Source organism: Bos mutus, chromosome 16, assembly GCF_027580195.1.
Source record: "Bos mutus isolate GX-2022 chromosome 16, NWIPB_WYAK_1.1, whole genome shotgun sequence".
In the NCBI taxonomy this organism is placed as follows: Eukaryota; Metazoa; Chordata; class Mammalia; order Artiodactyla; family Bovidae; genus Bos; species Bos mutus.
Window position 1 is genome coordinate 29,631,507 of NC_091632.1, and position 18,543 is coordinate 29,650,049.

An 18,543-nucleotide genomic window follows, 5' to 3' on the forward strand; every position below is an offset into this window, starting at 1 on the left:
AGGATCTTCTAAGAAGGAAGTAACCTGGACCCCTACATGTTTCCTTCAAGATTTAAAATTAGGAGGAAAATTGGTAGCCCTCACCATGTTTTATTGGCAGGAGGAGATTCCAAAGGTCCCCAAAACAGGAAGGGCAAAGATGCCACGCTGGGGTCTCTGGCTCACCCCAGGAGCCTGAGGTTCATGGGGCTTGGCCAGTTCTGGGAGAACAGGGGCTGAGCACAAGTGAGTCCTCACACTGCAGTTCTAGGGCCCATGGCTTAGAGAGCTGTGACTTCAGAGCCCAAGCATGAGGCTCCTCAGTGAAATGGTAGTGATAAGAGTCTACATCTGTGAAGACATCACAGAGCTATAAATGGTTGTTAACAGTGGAGCCACACAGCAGCGAGAAAAACAAGCTGCACAGGAGCAATCAGACACCACCTCATCATCTCCCGGTGTTTGAAGGTATCTCTGGATCCCTTTGGACTGAATGAGCCCTTGGTCTTCACGGTCGGTGGGAGAGGGAGGGGCCTTAAGATGAGTTCCGTCACTTCCGGAATATAAGGACAGATAAGGACCCTAGTGATTAGCTGGGGAAATCAAGAGAACCACATGTTCGAGAACGGATACATACACGGTATAGTGCATGGTACACCATATATGTGGTAAGATAACTCCATATAAAGAGAGAATAGACTGCCATACATCATAAAAATGTGGCACCAGCTACCTTTACTGTTGAAGAAATGGGTCATTTTATTTATCAATTTGCTTGTCTTTATATTTCCTACAATGAACATGCATCACTTTTTTTCCAAAAAATAAAAAAGTAAATTGAAGAAAATTCACATCCCTCACCAGATCTCTTACCCTGCCAGCAAGTGCCCCTGTGGGTGACCCTGGGAACCCACAACCACAGACAACTTCTGGGTGCTCTTGTGGCTCCTGTGATGGTCATAGGTGGTGATTCCTAGGCCGGTGAGTAGCCAGGGCCTGCCAACCCCACAGCAGGCATCCCGACCAGCCTGACTTCTGAGTTGAAGTGTTTCCCCTGCCCAGGACAGGACAGTGGCGGGACCCACCTCCACGTCCTGTTATTGATCAGGACTCCCACAACTGTTCAGGGGGCCCCATGAGGTGACCACTCAGGGATGTCAGGCGGGGATTCCCACACAAGTTCCCTGGTGCCACATGTGTTCTTTAACGAGAGAGTTTCACTTCAGGTACCAGGCATCACACCCACAGAGCAACAAATAGAACCTCTCCTGTGAATTTGCATGCCGCAGCCTATCCTCCTGGGGTCACTTCACTGCCACAGACATTTATATATTACCTTCATGTGGTCAGAGCTCTGAGCTGCAGGCTGAGGGGGACAAAGATGAGAAGCCTGACTCTGTGCTTCCAAAGAACCTCCAGCCCAGAGGGAGGCAAGAGACACAGAAGAGCCTCTGACCCAGGAAGAATGTCCTGTGAAAACAGAGACCCACGGGTCAGCATGTGATTGACTTCCTCCCACAGCAGGCAAACTTATTTCTGGCATCAGGTCCTGCTTCAACAGGCTCAGATGCGTCCCCTCGCACCCATTGCCATCACCTCTGCGATGGTTCTGCCCTCTCCAGCTCCCACCAAGACTCGCACACCAGCTGCAGAACATCTTTCAATCCAAATGCACTGCCAGGATTTTTCTAAAGTCCCCTCTCTCCTTTAAAGTATTCAACAGCCTCCTATGACCTCCTACGACCTTCTGTATGAAGTCTTATCTCTAGCATTTGGTGCCTTTACTAACATAACCTATCTTTCCTTTTTCTCCCTGCCCTCTAGCCCCTAGCAACCCCCTACAGTCACCTCCCACCCTCTCCCCCACCCCAGCCCACACACATATACATCCAGAATACTCCAACAAGACCAGACTTAGCAACATTCCTCAAATACATCACAGCCTAGAAGATCCTTTGCCTTGATCTCTGCTTGTCAAAAGCCTGTTTATTCTTCAGGGTACAATTTAAACGTCTCCTTTTCTGCAGAGTCTTCTTCAGACCTGAGTCAGAATTAATCCTACCTTGAACCATAATAGTAATTTGCCTATATCTTCTTAATTGCATGCATATTATGCTTTGCCACTCTCCGCTTAACCTTGAGCTCCTAGAAAACAAACATTACATGTCATTCCCTTTGTGTCTCCCAAAATACAGGACCTAGCAGACACTCGACACTTGTTTGCTACTTACTGAATCAAGATGAAAATCATTCTTATGCTTTTCAATACACACACAAAAAAAATTAAGAAGTGTCATGGTTCAGGCGTTGGTTTCGCAGATGTCAGATGGTTTTCTTTTTGTTTAGTCATAGAGTTGTTTGGCCAAGTCTTTTGCAACCTCATGGACTGCAGCCTGCCAGGCTCCTCTGTCCCTGGGATCTCCCAGGCAAGAATACTGGAGAGGGTCAGGATTTCCTTCTCCAGGGGATCTTCCCGACCCAGGGATCAAAACTGCGTCTTCTACATTGCAGGCAGATTCTTTACCACTGAGCCACCTGGGAAACCCACGTGTACGCTTACACACACACTACTGATTTCAGAGTCCCCCTAGAGAACCTCGGCTAATACAGCAATCAGCTCTGGACAGGCTGGAAAACTAAGCAAGTCTTGCTAGTACAGAAGGCCTGGCCCCAGTGGATATGGCATGTCTATTCAAGTATAATTATTCATACAGGAACACTTTTTTCCAAGCCTTAATATTTCTTCCACATGGAGGGACGGCTGACCCTCAATCCACCATGCCTCACTCAGCTGGTTGGTGAGTTAAATGGAAAAACCACCTTCTTTGTCTTCTTCCCATTCCTCTCTACCTTTTCACGCTCTAAGTCTTACCTGAAAAAATGTCCAGCTGCGACTATGGCAGGGTAGCTAAGTCTGTCCAACTCTGCCCTTGTTAGCAGGGTCAGTTGATTCTCATTATAAGCGGCATCTTCCAACTTAGCCTCTATCAGTAATAAAGAAAAAATTTTTTCTCCATTCTTACTCTTTTGTTTCCTGTTTAGAACCCTTAGCAGTGAAGAGGCCCCCAGGCAATACTCATATCTTGACTTAGCTTCTGAAGTGTCTACACAAGGAACAGCCCACCCTGGGCCCTTGGATATCTCCTAAGGACCCTGGAGTGGCCTTGAGCTTGGGAGTCCAACCCCTCTTGGCACTTAAGAGGATTATTACACTTGCTTCTAACTGTGGGAAGCTGTGAGAAGCAAATCAGAACATGCATGTGAAACTTTCTGTGAAGTCTATCCCAGTACTTAAATGCAAGGTGGAATTATTTCTGTAGCTGTTGTCATCCTGTTGATGTAAAATCCCAGGGGCCCACCGTGCCAAGTTCCACTGACTGTTTGCTGGCGCCCTGAGGGGCTGTCTTACACGTATTCTGCCAACATTTGGACCAGCTGCCTTGTGGCTCTGGTGAAGCACTTCCCATAGCATCCTCCACGTCCCACCAGACATCAGTGCCCAATGGCAAGATACGGACGAGCGCATTTCCCCTCCCCCCTACATAGGGTAACCAGTTTCTCAGACTCCTGAAGCAGGACGCGCCTGCCCAGGGTCTTGTGGTGTTTACAAGACCTCTGCATGTCTTCTTGCAGCCAGTTCCCTCTCCCCTAGGGTAGCCCTGTCCCAGGGCTTGGACAGGTTTGCGTGACAGAGCTGGGTTCACTTCATCACTTCACTCCTTAGAAACCCAGTACCCTGTTACCAGACCAAGATGGCAGTGCTTGGTCCCAGCTTCCACAGGCCAAGGAACCTTCTGGGAGGCTCCTGAGCCCCCGACTGGATCACTGGACCAATTTCCCAGAGATGCCCAAACATGTCTGAATTCCAGGGGTGGATGCAGTACACCCTTTATGATAATTCGTGACTGATACGACCAGGCCTCAGGTCTCCCTATGGCAGTTATACAGGTGCCCTTGAGAGCATCCTCCTAATCTCATGCCTATTTCCTGGTCAAGCCACTTTCAAACCCAGCCTCTGGGTTCCCCTCCAATCCTTGCTTCTCTCTCTCTCCCCAACGCCCCTCCCTCTTTCTCTCTCCCACTCCCTCCCTTCCTCTCTCCATGTCTCCTTCACTTGTCCAAGTAGAAGGGGTGAGATAAGAAGGGTGAGCTGTGGTGAAGGCACAAACAAGAATAAGCCTGGGGATATTTTCCCTCCGCTGCTCAAGCAGATTGTGTGTTTTATATTTTGCCAGCCCTCACCTCAGAGAGAGACAGAGTTGGGAATTTTTGCCCTGTGCTATGTACGCTCACCTCCATCGGGAAGCAGGCAACATTCCAGCACAGGGGCGACCCCACACCCATGCTAAGTTCTGCAGCCTTAACTCCCAGGTGGTCTGGGATTTCTGTGGATGGAACCAGAAGGGTGGAGAGCATGTGACATGGATGGTGCACCTGCCCCTTTAAATGGTGAGAGAGAAATGCTGCTTCCTGGAGGGTAACAGCAATACCACCTCCAGCAGCTGGCTCCCCTTGGTGGAACATTCTTCCACACTAAGTCTCATCCTGTCCTCCAGCCTCGAGCCAGCTGGTTTCCTTCTCTGCAGGTCATTCTCTAGGGAGGGTTGAGGGACAGGGAGATTGGGCAGGAGAAGGGTGTTTACAGCATGAAAAGGTTCAGGAAGGGTTTTCCTCTCTTCCAAAAAAGGACTGAGCCAGAAGAGCAGAGGGATTCCCCTTTGCAAGCCAGTGGTGTTGAAGAAACAGGCAAAGGATGCTATAAATTTAGCACTGATTGTCCCACATCTAGACGGTAAGAGGTCTCTGACACCTTAACCACACATGTGGCAAACGCTGTGATTGCAAATTCCTAGGGAACACAGTTGGGGAGCAACTCACTCTGTGTGGGGGTGCAGGGGCTGAAACCAAGACACATATCTGGGAGATGCTGTCAAAGGATGACAAGAAGGCACCCAAGAACCTCCAAAGGACCCCTAGGATGAGGAGCCTGTGCTAGTGTGAAGCTGGGAGTTAAATTTGTCCCCTAAATCCTTCCCACCTGCCTTCCCCACTTTGGCAAAAACAAAATATCAAGGAATAGAGAGGAGTATTGGTCCACAAACTTGATTGTTCGGGAAATGTCATATGGATTTGTATTTTGAATTTGACTCAGAGTCCTCTACCCTCCAGTCTAGTGGGAAATTCAACCCAGTCATTCCCATATCTTAAGGCTATGCAAAGGACCCAAGGGATGTTTTTGAGCTCAAAATACTGGTGAGGCACCTCCAGTGCACACTGGTGACTGCACTGTACCTCCCCTTGAAATCTAACCTCCTTGTGACTTTCCTGCAGCTTTAGATGGGGACTGTGGGGGACTGCAAGCCCATTCCCCCTGGAGCCAGGGTCTTGCCCACCTAGGAGTACCACCCCCTTCAAAGTCTTGCCAGCCTCCCATCAGGGAGAGAAGTAGGGGTTCTCCCTCTTTGAGAGGCTCTCTGACCCCCCTATCCCTCCCTTAACAGAGGAAAGGAATCTCTCCTCTCTCACCTTTTTGCCCTTGAAGGTCCTAGTCTTCCCAGATCCTCCCTCCAAGAAAACCTGGATAGAATCTGTGTGAGTTGAAGGCAGTCACCTCAAGCTGCTAGCTGGTAGGACAAATAATCCTGCAGATACAAGTTAAATCTTGGACAAGACAGTTGAGAATCCAGCTTCTGGGGAGACTGCATTCTATTTTATGTTGAAGACATAGAAACAGGCTTGAGGAGGGCAAGTAACCATGTGCAGAGCAGGGGTAAAAAGGATCCTTGCAGGCAATGCCAGGGACCAGGAAGAAAATATACCAAGGGGGTAGGAGGAAGAGTAAGAGTACTCTGGAGACTGAGAGGTCAGGGAAGTTTCTCCATGAACGTGTCCTCCTGTGGGCTGAGGCCTGAAAGACGAGGAGTGCAGCACATGGAGAGTGACGGAAGAGCCTGCCAGGTGGGAAGACACCAAACACAAGACCCAAAGTTGGGTACACATTTGACTCTTAGGGATAACATATAAAAAGCCAGTGGGACAGTTGAGCTGACTTCAGAGTTGGGGTTAGGGACTCAAATTCAGGAGAAGAAGGACTGTCAAGAGGAAAAGCTTTTGCAAAGGAGATAAGTGAGTCCTGGAACACCGTAGCAGGCTGGAGTCCAAAGAGGGAGGTGGTGATGAGGGAGCCTCCAAATGTGAAGAAGCATGACCATGGACTCTAGAAGCACTGATGATTGACCTTGAGCATTAAGCTTCCCTTTTCTGGGTTATAATTTTCTTGTGGCAGCATCAGGTCCTTTGGAAAATTCTATCAAATAGCTATAGCTTTCAATGAGCTGTTTCAGAGCAATCAAGTCCAGGCTGTGTTCTTGTTTGGGGGCCTAGATCACAGGGAGCACTATAGATGTGGTTACAACAAGACCAAGGCAATGAACAGGGCAAACTGAAGTCAAACAGAGCTGGGAGAAGCCTGGATTACTTGAGGGATGTGTGGGGAACTCCTTGACTAGGGGAAAGGACAGAATTACTGAAACATGCAGGGTGGGGACTCAGACCATAACAGCTGATATTAACAGTGGTGATGGCTGATGGCCAGAAAATCTCTTAAAAGAGAAGTAGAACTGAACGGATGGATGAGGTTTAGATCATACTTAGAAGAACTGATTTGGATCTCCAAAACAAAATGCAAAGCTTTCTCTCAAGAACTTCCTTGGTTAAAGTATCTCAAAGCTGCAACAATTAAGTTTCTGGAAGCACTTACCAGAACAGCAGTGTGTCGCCTCTTCCACTTGGCTGTATTGCCCCTCCTCAGGCATCACCAGTTGGAGAAGGAAATGGCAACCCACTCCAGTGTTCTTGCCTGGAGAATCCCACGGACGGGGGAGACTGGTGGGCTGTTGTCTATGGGGTCGCACAGAGTCAGACACGACTGAAGCGACTTAGCACCAGCAGCAGCAGGCATCACCAGAAGGAGGGACCTCACGTGGCCAAGCTTGCTTAGAGGACCTGACGAATCTCCTGACACAATGCCAAGAGTGAGATGGGAGAGCTGGGTAGAGAACTCCGCTCACATAAAGGCCAAGAAAGGCCTGGCATAAGTAGAGGGATGGGCAGGATGACTTTCCAATAAGCCTGGTGCTGCTGCTGCTGCTTAGTAACTCAATTGTGTCCAACTCTGTGACCCCATGGACTGTAGCCCACCAGGCTCCTCTGTCCATGGGGATTCTCCGGGCAAGAATACTGGAATGGGTAGTCGTGCCCTCCTCCTGGGGATCTTTCCAACTCAGGGATCGAACTCAGATCTCCCACATTGCAGGCAAATTCTTTACCATCTGAGCCACCAAGGAAGCCTTCCAATAAGTCTATTGTAATTTGATTAATTCATTCAATAGAATTGGGAGGCATCGGCAATTTCTGTCCTCACAGGGTTTATATTCTAGCTGGTGAAAAGGTAACAAATAATAAAAGCATAATAAATACTTCAGTCATATGGTATGGTGGAGAGAGAGAAATGCTTTAGAAAGGAAATGTGGAAGAAGGGAAGGGAGGTCGGGAGTCCTGGGAAGAGGGCTTGTGGCGCTTTTAATACTGTGGTGCAAATGCGGTGACATTAAGTGGAACATGAAAGAGGTGAGGGAGGAGAAACTTTCAAGCAGAGGGGACAGACAGCGCAAAGGGCCTAACGTGGGAGTGTGGCTGATGCCTGCAAGAACAGCCAAGCATGGCTGGGCCATCGAGAGAGAGCACAGAGTAAAGGGATGACCAGGGCCTGTCCTGTGGGGCCTTATAAGCCACTGCTAGAACTTGGGACCCACCAATGGCACCCCACTCCAGTACTCTTGCCTGGAAAATCCCATGGACGGAGGAGCCTGGTAGGGTGCAGTCCATGGGGTTGCTAAGAGTCAGACACAACTGAGCGACTTCACTTTCACTTTTCACTTTCATGCATTGGAGAAGGCAATGGCAACCCACTCCAGTGTTCTTGCCTGGAGAATCCCAGGGATCACAGGGCCTGGTGGGCTGCCGTCTGTGGAGTCACATGGAGTCGGAAACGACTGAAGCGACTTAGCAGCAGAAGCTGCAATAGAAACCACGATAAGCTGCACGATAGCAGGGCTACATATTTTCATCCCTGCCTCCCCATCACCTGACACATTACCTGTATCCAGCAAATACTTGTTGAATGAATCACTGCCTGTAAAACGAGCCCTTTATGATGTCCCAGTGCGTGGGCCAGTGCTGAATCATCAACATGGCCCCCACTTCCTCTCTCCCACACCTCCACACCCCTCTCCAGGCCTGCAAGCACCCCTGATGCAATTTCAGGCAGTATCACCACCACCCAAAGGTGCGGCCTCACCCACCCTAAAAGAAGACATACTGCGTCTCCAGAGACCACATTATCTGAAATTCTTAGAGGAAAGGGCTGGGAATGCAGGTCGCTGTGAGCAAATGAAACAAATCAGCCCCTAGTCAGCCTTACCTCCAGGCCCTGCTTCCCTGACTCTCCCTTTTATGGCATCCACGCAGCCTGCCCCTTCCCCCTTCCTGCCCCCTCTCCCCGCCAGGCCCCAGAGTCCATTCACTGAGCATGGAAGATTTCCTCAGGAAGGAATTCCTGTGCAGAGTCAATTAGAACACAAGGCACACTAATCAGCAAGGGAGGTGGGTGAACTCATTTTCTTTTCTGAGATGGTACCAGTCAGCATATCAGATTTTTTTCCCAGAGCCTGAAGTGTCAGTCAACAACTGAACAAAAAGAGGGGGTGATCACAGCCCCTCCCCGGCTCCTCCCCTGCCCCAAGGTCCTGTGAGAGACCAGGCCAGCAGGCCAGCAGGCTCCTGTAGGACCTCTCCTCCAGAAAAGAGGAGAGTGACACCCCTGGGCCCCTCACCCCTGGGAACTAGATATAACTGAGCTGGGAAGCTTGTAACGAAGCTCTGCCAATGCTTTGCAAATGATAAGCGCCCACCAGCACTGTGCTTTGACTCTCAGAGCTGTGGTAATCCCTCCCTCCCCAGATGAACTCAAAGACTCCTCGCACTTTCCCTCAGTCCCTTCCTCCTTCTCAGGCACCTGCCAGCCTCAGGAGACTAAGAAGGCCCGCACCTGCCAGCCCTGCAGGAAACCCCATTGCACCTGTGAACCCAGGATCAGGGAACAGACAATGTGAATCTAAAGATGCTCTATTAACAGAAACATAACCTCTCCAAATAGATGTTACTGAGAGGTCAAGGGGGTTACTATGCTTCTTAAAATATAGATCTATTTGGTTCAAACCCCCATTTTATATCCTAGGGGGAAAAAAATCTACTGCCTGCCTTGAGATTTCTGCAAATTGCAAGGGAACCTATATCCTTCTCTCACCTCTGGCTCCAATTTCCTGCCCTTACTGAATTCTCATTTTCTGCTCTCCATAATTCTGCACTTTTTTCTCCCAACCCTGTCCTCTCACCCCAAAGCAATCATTTTTACAAGCATCAGACGTTAACTGAATGTTTATTGATGGTTTGTAGGTCATGAGGAATGGGTTACATTTTCTCACCACACAGCAAACGACCTAACATCTGATACCAGCTGTCCCATTTCTTGAACATCCTCTAGGGATTTCTCACAGGCCATGCCTGAATGTGAATCGCCTTGGCTCCCTCTCTCCCTCGCTCCCCCAGGGATTCCCCCACTCCCGGCTCAGAGAACTGGAGTTCCCTCCCCTGCTTCTCATCCAAAGCCAGTCTAGGTGTGCCATGGAAGCAAAACCACTGGACTCTTCTAGCAGGGCCAGCTTCAGAAGACACTTGCTTTAAATGGTGCTTTTGCTCTGTTTTGCCAATGAAATTGTAATTCATAAGGAAGCAAAAGAAATTTCTTCCATTTCATTCTGCAAGCTCACTCCATTATTTGTAGCGTTTGTGGCTGGCTATTTTTTGGTCTGAGAGCTTCCAGTTCCATTCATGGCTGAAGAAATAGACTTACTTCCTTGGATCTTGCACCCCTCCCCCTCCTTACTTCCACCCCTTCCCCCACCCTAAACAGCATCAGCACTCTGTAAATTGTATAAATGATGTTTTGACTTTACCGGTTGCCTTTGCCATCAAGTGGTCTAAATCAAAAGGCTTAACCTGGGGTCTAGGAACCCCTTAGGAAGCTAGGCAGAAGTTCAGAACATCCACAAATCCCTAGAACTATATGCCTTTTTCTGAAGAGAGGCTTTATAACTTTAATAAGATATTCCCCCCAAAGGTTTTAGCCATTTATCAGGTACCTAGAGAGCAGAGCTCTGTAGCAACAATGCAGCCTCAGATGATAAGCAAGCCTTAAACCAGGTCACTATTTAATTGGAAGTTTGGGAAAGAGAATAAATCATTATTTTTTTTAAAGTAACTTTTCCTAAATAGCTGCTATGAGAGTTGTAAAAAAAAAAAAAATCAACAGGAGTTAAGAGCAGGGAAAATGAAAATACAAATTCTTATTTTTTACAGAGAATTTTTGTAAATGTGATTCAATAAGCTAGTGCCTAACAGCTAATGCCTTTTCAGAGACATCGATAAAGTGATTCTGAAATGCAGACACTTACTCCTGCATTTCACATTCTGAAGAGTCTGGTTTTATAATCTTAAAATATTAACCATAAAAACAAAGATGAATCAGATACATAGATTTATTGTATTCACTGGAGAACAACTTAGCACAGATAAAACAACTGCAACAAATGAACCCAAAGTTAAGGATGGATGGAAGCCTAGAGCCAATTAAAGCAAAACGGGAAAGAGATTTAAGTCTGAAAATTGAAGATAAGGGCTGGCAATTATCCCACCATCTAACCAAACATACAACTGCTACGGTTCTGGATGACTTGATGTATTTTTAATTATCATATCAAGTGTGTGACTCTAGTTAGAAAAAAATGAAATTGACTGTAAAAAAAAAAAAAAAAGAAAGAAACCTTCATCTCTTTCCCCCATAATTCAGAAAGAGAAACATCATGTCTGCCCACATAGTGTCTCTACATGTAGACAGAGCTGCGCAGTGCCATTAAAATTATATCATAAATTATAGAGAAAGAATGCTTACCATCTCCTGATCTGTGTTTACCTCATATTAATACTCAAATGAATGTGGAAATGTTTAGTTTTGCCTCATTTACATTGTTAATAGTCTTACACTAGATTATGAGGAAACAGATGAGAAAAAAGATGTCTAGAATGTGGCAAATGGTTTAAAAGTCTTAGCTGAACTTGCCCTGTGGAAGACAATATTATACTTAAGCTCCAGGCAAGAGGGCCCCTGGCCTGGACTTAAGTGTTAGAAGGGCTCCCGTATCTCACAGTTCTTCCCAGGTAGCGCTAGTGATAAAGAACCTGCCTGCCAATGCAGGAGACGTAAGAGACATGGGTTCAATTCGTGGGTTGGGAAGGTCACCTTGAGGAGGGCACGTCAACCCACTCCAGTATCCATGCCTGGAAAATCCTATGGACAGAGAAGCCTGGTGGGCTATGGTCCACAGGGTCACAAAGAGTTGGACACCACTGAAGCAACTTAGCATGCATGCACATATCTCACAGCAGACGTAAACACACACACACAGAGATGATCATGTGAACAGTTCTGTCACTTGGCATCTGGTGCTCAGAGGTGGTGCAGAGTGACCCACAACCCCAAAGATCCACTCTTGCTTCCAGCGCCCTTCATGGCCCTAGAGAATACTTCACATCTCCTGCCCATGTCCTCAAAACAGAAGGCGGCTGGGTCTGGATGCCACAAATGTCTGTAGGTTTTGTCCTGCAGATATTGAACCATAGGGAGGATTCAAGCGACAGAAGCACTGAAGTATAAGAGAAGAGACAGATTAGCTTGTCAAACTCTTCCTCTTGGCATAAACGAGATACTTCTTGCATACCAAATGATTGTTTCCTAGCAAGTGCCAGGTGTCTGCTTTCTTCTGTCTCTTTGTATTCTAATTTAAGGTTCCAGAAGTAATCACAAATGATCACAGTATTTGCAACAGATGCAGGTAGCAGCTGAGGAACATTATGCAATATTAAACAAACCATATCACCCTTAAATTTGTGTATATGGTTGAAGCATGGTATCAGCATTTTTACTGGTAACTAGAAGAATGCTGAATGCTAAACTGTAAATGGTTTTGTTTTCATACAAACACTTTAAAATATTTAATTAAAGTTCAAGAAAAATCATATTACATTTCAGGTTTATTTAAAATACAGTCAATACTTTTTCAAGGAAGATTGAGTAGATGTATTTAGATATAGCTATTTCTTTCTCTAAAAATCCTGGACATTATACATAAAAAAAGAGATAAGTCTCTGAAACAAAGAGAAGAAGGCAGACTGACAAGAGACTTCAGAACCCAAGGAATGGCAGAGTGATGAGTTCCTGGGTTTTCTTTTTGCCTCGTGCATCCCAGACTTAAAGCTGAACAACCCAGCAGCCTAGAAACACTGACAGACACACAAAACAAGCCCCAACGAAAGCCTTCTCTCTCTAGACAAAGAAATAGGACAAGGGCAGCCTAGCAGACAGAAACAACTATATACTATACTTTTTAGACTATAACAACTCTACTCCAGCCAAACCCCATAGAAAACATCTGTGGCCCCATTCCCACCCTTGCCACCCACAGCAAATTTCAAGTGGGAGCCTAGACATCCCCGCGTGCATAAGACTGTAATTAGGTGCTTCAACACCCTCAGTGGTATCAGGGAAGGTCATGTAGGGTGGCCAGACTTTCATCCTCACCACTGGTAATGAGCTCCCCCCAGGCCACGGTTCAGTGGAGAACACACTGACAGCTCGAACTTGTACCCCATGAAGCGATAACGAAGAGCCTCTGTCCCTCAATCCCCTCTCCGGTTCTGTCAGAGGCAGCCTACTGGAGAGTCAGGACTTTCACCAATGGCCAGTGGCAGCAAGGTCACTCTAAATGCAGAGTCAGTGGAGACCACGTGGGGAACTGGAACTCTCACCTCCACCCGAGCAACTCCCTCGGGGTCAGCTGTCAAGAGAGAACAAGTGGATAACTTGGATGTCTGCTTCTATTTTGCGGTGATGGAGCAATGCCTCCCCTTCTCCTGACAGAGAGGTACAAAAAAATTAATGTGCGTGTGTGCTCAGTCACTCAATTGTGTCCCACTCTTTGTGACCCCATCGACTGTGGCCCGCCAGTCACCTCTCCATCCATGGGATCGTCCAGGCAAGAATACTGGAGTGGGATGCCATTTCTTCCTCCATGGGACCTTTCCAACTCAGGGACTGAACCCTCCTCTCCTGCATTGGCAGGTGGATTCTTTACTGCTGTGCCACCTGGGAAATCCACAACAAAATAAATAAATAAAAACAATGTCAATTAAAAATCACTTTTCATACCAACAACCAGAAAAATCTCAAACTGAACGGGAAAAGACAATTAATAGATGCCAACATTGAGATAAAAAAGACGTTAGAATAATCTGACAAAGATTTTAAAGCAGCCATGTTAAAAGTGCTTCAATGAACAATTAAGAACATGCATGAAACAAAGAAAAAACATAGTTTCAGCAAAGAAGTAGAAAGTGCCAACAAAGATATAAAAGAGAACCAAATGGAAACTAGAACTAAAAAACAATAACCAAAATAAACGCTCAGTGATGGACTCAACAGTGAGCTGAAAGATAGAACAATAGGCATGGCTCAATCCGAACAACAGGGAAAATAGATTGGAAAAAAAATTAATGGTGGACTCCCCTTGGCAGAAGAATCCACCTGCCAGTGCAGGGCACATGGGTTTGATCCCAGGTCTGGGAAGATTCCACATGCCTTGGAGCAACTAAGCCCATGCACCACAACTATAGAAGCCCTAGAGCCTGAGAAGTCAAGCAATGAAGCCTGTGCACCACAAGGAAAAGTAGCCCCTGCTCACCACGACTAGAGAAAGCCGACAAGCAGCCACCCAAAGTAAAAAACAAAGTAAAAATAAATTAATTAAAAAAATTTTTAATTATACAAATTGTAATTAAAAAATTAATGGTGACTCAGAGACTTATGGAACCATAACAAGAGTTCTAATATCCACATTAAGGCAGTTGTAAAAGAGAGAGAAGGTGGAGCTGAAGAAATACTCAAAGAAATAACAGCTGAAAACCTCCCAAATTTGACAAGAGATATATATAGATTAAAGAAGCTTAGCAAACCCCACAGTACTCTTGCCTGGAAAATCCCATGGACGGAGGAGACTGGTGGGCTGTGGTCCATGGGGTCGCTAAGAGTCGGGAACGACTGAGCGACTTCACTTTCCCTTTTCACTTTCATGCTTTGGAGGAGGAAATGGCAACCCACTCCAGTGTTCTTGCCTGGAGAATCCCAGGGACAGGGGAGCCTGGTGGGCTGCCGTCTGTGGGGTCACACAGAGTCGGACACGACTGAAGCGAAGTAGCAGCAACAGCATCAGCAAACCCCAAACAGGTTATACACAAAGAAATCCATGCTCAGATGTATCATAATTAAACTTCTGAAAATCAAGACAAAGAGAAAAAAACTTGAAAAAGTCATGGAAAGACACCTTGCCTATAGGAGAAAAACAATTTGAATGACAGTGGATTTCTCCTTAGAAACCAGAGAGGTCAGAAGAATTTTTTCTCAAGTAAAAATATTTTACAATATTTTTCAAGTGCTGAAAGAAAAGAGTTGTAAACCCAGAATTATACCTAGCAAAAATTTTATCTAGGAATAAAGGAGAAATCAAGATATTTTCAAATGAAGGAAAACCAAGATGATTTGTCACCAGAAGACCTACCCTAAGAGACTAGCTAGAGGAAGTTTTCTAAATAGAAAAGGAAAAATAAAAGAAAAGAGGGAAAAAAAGAAATATGTAAGCAAAAATATAGGTACATACAATAGGCTTTCTCTTCTTGAGTTTCTAAATTATTTTTAATGGTTGAAGCAAAAATGACAACACTTTCTGATATGATTCTAAGTATATGTAGAGGAAAATTAAAGACTATTATATAATAAAGGGGGAAGTAATGGGATTTAAGGGAGGTAAAGCTTCTATTATTTCACTCAAGCTGGTAAATTCATAATACCAATAGACTGTGATAAGATATATATATATATATATGCTACTGCTGCTGCTGCTGCTAAGTCGGGTCAGTCGTGTTCGACTCTGTGCGACCCCATAGACGGCAGCCCACCAGGCTCCCCCGTCCCTGGGATTCTCCAGGCAAGAACACTGGAGTGGATTGCCATTTCCTTCTCCAATGCATGAAAGTGGAAAGAGAAAGTGAAGTCGCTCAGTCGTGTCCAACCCCTAGCGACCCCATGGACTGCAGCCTACCAGGCTCCTCTGTCCATGGGATTTTCCAGGCAAGAGTACTGGAGTGGGGTGCCATTGCCTTCTCCAATATCTATCTATATCTATATATATCTATACACACACACACACACACAAGTAAATAAAACTTTTATTATGTAATTCCCAGAACAACTATTTAAATAGCTATACAAAGAAATACACTCAAAAATACTATAAACCAAACGCAATTCTAAAGACTATTTAAGTAACCCACAGGAAGACAAGAAAAATAAAACAGAAATGAAAAAAAATGAGAAGAATAAGGGGAAAAGGAAATGGCATATTTCAACCTCATCAATAATTACATTAAATGTGAAATCGAAAGTCGCTCAGCTGTGTTCGACTCTTTGTGACCCCATTCCAGTTCATGGAATTCTCCAAGCCAGAATACTGGAGAGGGTAGCCTTTCCCTTCTCCAGGGGATCTTCCTAACCCAGGGATTGAACCCAGGTCTCCCACATCAGGCAATTCTTTACCAGCTGAGCCACAAGGAAGCCTATATTAAATATATATGATCAAAATACATCAATTAAAAGACAGTATTGGGAGAGTGGATTAAAAAACATGACCCAAAGATATATTGTCTATAAGAAATTCACTTTAAACATGACAGTATAAGCAGGATAAAAGTAAAAGGGTAGAAAGAGATACATAATGCAAACATTAATAAAAGGGAAGCAGGAATGACTATATTAATATTAGATAAAGTAGATTTCAAAGCAAGAAAATTACCAGACCCAGAGGGAGATGTTCTATAACAGGGGAAGGGTCAATCCACCAAGAAGACATAGTAATTCTAAATGTGTATGCACCAAACAATGGGGCTGCAAAATATGTGAAGACAAAACAGATAGAATTGAAAGAAGAAATAGATAAATCTACAAGTATAGTTGGAGACTTTACACTGCCCTCAATGATTGTTCGAATAACCAGATGTAAAGTCACCAAAGATACAGAGGAATCCATCATCAACCAACAGTAATAATCAACATTTATAGGATATTCCACTTAACAACAGCAGAATACATGTTCCTTTCAATTGCCCACAAAACATATACCAGGAAACACCATAGACTGGGCCATAAAACATATCTCAACAAATGTAAAATAATTTAAATTTTGCAGTATATGTTTTGGGAACTCAAACTGAAAATCAATAACAGAACAATAACAGGAATATCTCCAAACTCTTGGAGACTTAAACAACACACTTCTAAATAATCCATGGTTAAAGAAGTCTGAAGGAAATTTTTTAAACTTATCAGAAAGGAAGAAAATAAAAATATAACATATCAAAATTTGTGAAACATGGGTAAATCAGGATTGAGAGGTAAATTTATAACACTAAATGCATATGTTAGAAATGAGAAGTCTCAAATAAATAATCCAAGCTCCCAAATAATCAAGAACCTAGAAAATGAAAAGCAAACCCAAAGTAAAAAGAAAGAAATAACAATGATACAAACAGAAATCAATGAAACTGATAACATAGAAAAATCAATGAAACAAAAAATAGAATCTTTGAAAAGACAAAATTGGCAATACCATATCAAGACTGACAAAAAGGGGAAGAGAGAGAGAAAGAAGGACAGAGAGGACATGAATTACCAATATTGGGAATGGTATTGCTATAAACAGTGGGTATTGCTATAACCTCTGCAGATCTTAAAAGGAATATAAGTGAATACTACAAACAACCCTACAGACCTACATTTGACAAATGGATAATGAAAAATAAAAACAAAAACTTGAAAAATTTTGAAGTTCTCTTTGAAAAATTTTGAAATTTCACTTGCAAAATAAAAACTACCACAATTCACCCAATATTAAATAGGTTATTTAAATAACCACATAACTATTAAGGAAGTTGGGTTTTTAACTTAAAAACTCCCCAAAGAGAAATCTCTAGGACCATATGGTTTCACTGGGGAATTCTATCAAATATTTAATGAAGAATTAACACCAATTCTACACAATCTCTTCCAGAAAATAGAAGAGGGAACTTTCCCCCACTTATTTTATGCAACTAGTATTACTTGATACCAAAACCAGACAAAAACAGTACCTAAAAAGAAAGCTATAGACCGATATCCCTTGTGAATTTAGACACAAAAATACTTAACAAAATATTAACAAGTAGAATTCACCCATATGAAAAAAGAATTATATACCATGACACAAGTGGGGTTTATTTCAGGGATGCAAAGCTGGTTCAGTACTTGAAAAGCAATTGTAATCCACTAGTCTACAAATAAAATAAAGAAAATCACATGGTTATATTAACTGGTGCTGAAAAAAATTTTGACAAAATTCAGTATTCATTCATGAAACAAAGTCTCAGAAAAATAGGAATAGAAGGAACTACCCCAATGTGATAAAAAGAATCTATAAAAACCTACAGCTAACATTATACTCAGTGGTGAAACTCTAAATGGTTTTCCCCTAAGATCTAAAACAAGGCAAGGATGTCTTCCCTCACCACTCTTACTCAACATAGGGCCAAAATTTTTAGCCAGTGCAATAATGCAAAGGAAATAAAAGGTATACAGATGAGAAAACATTAAAATATGAAACAAAATTGTCCCTATTTCTAGATGACATGTATGTTAACCAAGAAATTCCAGATGTACAAGCTGGATTTAGAAAAGACAAAGGAACCAAAGATCAAATTACCTACATTTATTGGGTCATAGAGAAAGCAAGGGGATTCCAGAAAAAAAAAATCTTTTTCTGTTTCATTGACTACACTAAAGCCTTTGACTGTGTGGATGACAATAAACTGGAAAATTCTTAAAGAGATGGGAATACCAGACCACCTTACCTGCCTCCTGTGAAACCTGTATGCTGGTTAAGAAGCAACCGTTAGAACCAGACATGGAATAACAGACTGGTTCCAAATTGGGAAAGGAGTATGTCAAGGCTATATATTGTCACCCTGCTTATTTAACTTATATGGAGAGAATATCATGACAAATGCCAAACTGGATCAATCACAAGCTGGAATCAAGACTGCTGGGAGAAACATCAATAACCTCAGATACGCAGATGACACCACCCTTATGGCAGAAAGTGAAAAGGAACTAAAGAACCTCTTGATGAAAGTGAAAGAGAATGAAAAAGCTGGCTTAAAACTCAACATTCAAACAACTAAGATCATGGCATCCCATCCCATCACTTCATGACAAATAGAAGGGGGAACAATGGAAACAGTGATAGA